Genomic DNA, 3,153 nt, shown 5'->3' on the forward strand with positions numbered 1-3,153 from the left:
TTTGGGGGATTCATCTAGTTTCCATAGCTCCTAAAAGTTGGGCTCCCATGAGAATTTGAAATTCTGTTCTGCATTTCCTCCCTTTTGATCAGGACTCTTTTGTAGAACCAAGGACCCACATGCTAACAGTGGTAGCCAGGCAGCACTCAGTCCTGGTCTTAAGGTAAAGAAAGCGATTGTTCATGGAGGCCATTAGCATTCATTTCCTTTCTGTCTCCTATTCCTGAGTCAAGGAGCCCTGGTGGCTTAGTGGTTATAAGTTGGACTGCTGACTGCAAGGTCAGCCGTTCAAAACCAACAGCCGCTCCATGGGAGAAAGAGGAGGCTTTCTACTCTCTTGAAGAGTTACCGTCTCGGAAACGGGTCCTACTCTGTCCTGTAGAGGCGATGTGAGCCCGAGTGAACTCAATGGCAGTGAGTGTGGTTCAGGTTTATTCCTGACTGCTCCGGCAAACAGACACCAGTTACTGCACCTTGGATGGCAACTTACCAGCCTGATTGGTACATTTTGGTGGGAAAAGGCCCCACTACAACGCGGTGTCTGATGAGGACCACAGAAATCACCACCTCATCCCCTTTAGCATCTCTCCTACGCCCTGCTTCAACCTCCTCGTCTTCCTCTGAGGGAGAATCCACTCTCCAGGAGAGCCCGGGCTCCTTCTGAGTCGACCTGGGGAAGGCCAGTTTCCACCAAGTTCCGCTTCCCTTCATCCTCAGTAGGAGAACTGTCCTAGTAGCCGAAAGATCTGGCTTCGGTTTGGCACTATCAAACACGTTCTCTGAAACTCTCCAACATCTAGAAAAGCCCCTGCCCCTGTGCCATCTAACACGTAAGCTTCGTGGGAGCAAGACCCTCAACTATTGGTCTCCCAGAATCCCCAGGGCTCAGCCCAGAGCCCGGTCTAGAGTAAACGTCAAACCAAACTCCCTGCCCTCGAGGCGATTCTGACACACAGCGACCCCACAGGACGGGGTGGGGAACTGGTTAGGGTTGCTGGGCGTCATCGGCCCAGTTCCTACTCACAGCTGTTTAAGGCACAAAAGAGACCTTATCTCAAATATATCTTACGGAGAACTTTCACTAAGTCTTAAAAGAGACAAAGAGGACACACATCATCTGATATGGGAGGCCATTAGCACGAGGTCAAAATGGCATCGGAGGATCCAAGTTGGGACACTAGTTAAATAAGGCATGGCACAAAGGCACCTGTCACAAACTCATGATTGGTGGCAGGTGAATCCATCAGCAGGAGCGGGGCCAGGACTGGGACAAGCACATTCTATTGGATAGAAGATTGATCCAGGGCCTTCTGATAGACAGGGCATGATGACTGTCTATGCGATCGCCTGTATTGTCTCCAGTAGGGTGGGTGACTTCCATCAAAGACCCACCCAGGCAAGTCCCTAGGAGACTGCCCCTCCCTGGCTGAAGAGGGGTGGGGGCAATGTGCGCCCCGAGGCATTCTGCCTGAGGGCAAGATGATCTGTTTGTTTGTTTGTTGTTGTTGTTGTTGTTGCTAGATTCCCCTGAGTTAGTTCGGGACCTTATGTACAACAGAACAAAACTCCATCCTCTCCTGCCCCGGCTTCACAAGCGTTCTTATGTTTGAGCCCATTGTGGCAGTCACTGCGTAAGTTCATCTTATCCAGCCTCTTGATACTTGACCCAGCATTGTGTCCTTCTCCAGGGACGTCTCTCCTGATAACACGTCCAAAGTCCATCACCATCCTCGCTCCCAAGAAGCTCTTTGGTGCTCTTCTAGGACAGCCTTGTTTGTTCTCCTGGCAGCCCACGGTGCTTTCAATGGTCGTCATCCATCCGTCGTCAGCCTTCCTTATTCAATGTCCCACTTTCACCTGCATAAGAGGCACGTGAAACACCCTGGCCTGGGCCAGGCGCACCTCAGTCCTCAAAGCAGCGTCCGTGCTTGTCAACACTTTAAAGAGGTCTGGTGAGGCAGGTTCGCCCAATGCCACTGGTTGTCCTTGGATCCCTCAACTGCTGCTTCTGTGGGACTGATGGTGGATGCAAGCAGGACGAAATCCGAAGTCCTTGACATCTTCAGTATTTTCTCGCTGTCATGACGGTACGCACTGGTCCAGTGGGGAGGATTTTTGTCTTCTTTACACTGAGTTGTCATCCACACTGAAGGCTGCAACTTTGATCTTCCTCAGCAAGTGCTTCAAGGCCTGGCCCTCAGCAAACAAGTGCCGCCATCTGCCTATCGAAGGCTGTTTGTTTGTTAATCATCACAATCCATCCATCCATCCACTGTGTAAAGCACACTTATACATTTGTTGCCCTCGTCATTCTCAAAATTCACTTTCCTCTTGGGTTCCTGGAATTAGCTCATTTTCCTTCCCCCGCCCTCCCTCATGAACCCTTAATAATTTATAAATTATTATTCTATCCTATCTTACACTGCCCAGAGTCTCCCTTCACCCACCCTTCTGTTGCCCACCCCCAGAGAGGAGGTGATATGTAGCTCCTTGTGATCGATTCCGAAGGTTGTTCATAAGCCTTCCCGCAATCCTGATGCTGCGATCTTCTTCGTATAACCCGGCTTCTCTGATGACTTGCTCAGATACCGACTGAATAAGTATGATGGGAGGATACAACCTTGATGCACATCTTTCCTGGTTTTAAAACATGTAGTATTCCCTTGTTCTGTGTGTACAACTGCCTCTTGATCCATGTACGGGCTCCACATGAGTACAATGAAGGGTTCTGGGATTCCCATTCTTCTCAAGACTGTCCATAATTTCTTTATGGCGAAGTATCTTTACATCGTCAATAAAACAAGTAAACTTCTTTCTGATCGTCTCTGTTTTCAATCAAGATCCATTTGACATCAGCAATGGCATTCCTCGTTTCATATCCCTTTTCTGAATCCCGTCTGCACCTCTAGCACAGCGGTTCTCAACCTGTGGGGATCGAGGGACCCTTTCTCGGGGGTCGCCCGATTCAGAACAACAGCAAAATGACAGCGATGAAGTGGCAACGAAAACAATGTGATGGTTGGGGGGTCACCACCCCATGAGGAGCTGTATGAAAGGGTCGTGGCCTGAGGAAGGGTGAGGACCACGGCTCTAGCAGGTCCCTGTCAATGTATACTGCTGTAACCATTGGTCAATGACCTTCAGCAAAGCTTT

The sequence above is a fragment of the Echinops telfairi genome, unplaced genomic scaffold, assembly GCF_000313985.2.
Source record: "Echinops telfairi isolate 266 unplaced genomic scaffold, ASM31398v2 ScPeMD7_7425;HRSCAF=8463, whole genome shotgun sequence".
In the NCBI taxonomy this organism is placed as follows: Eukaryota; Metazoa; Chordata; class Mammalia; order Afrosoricida; family Tenrecidae; genus Echinops; species Echinops telfairi.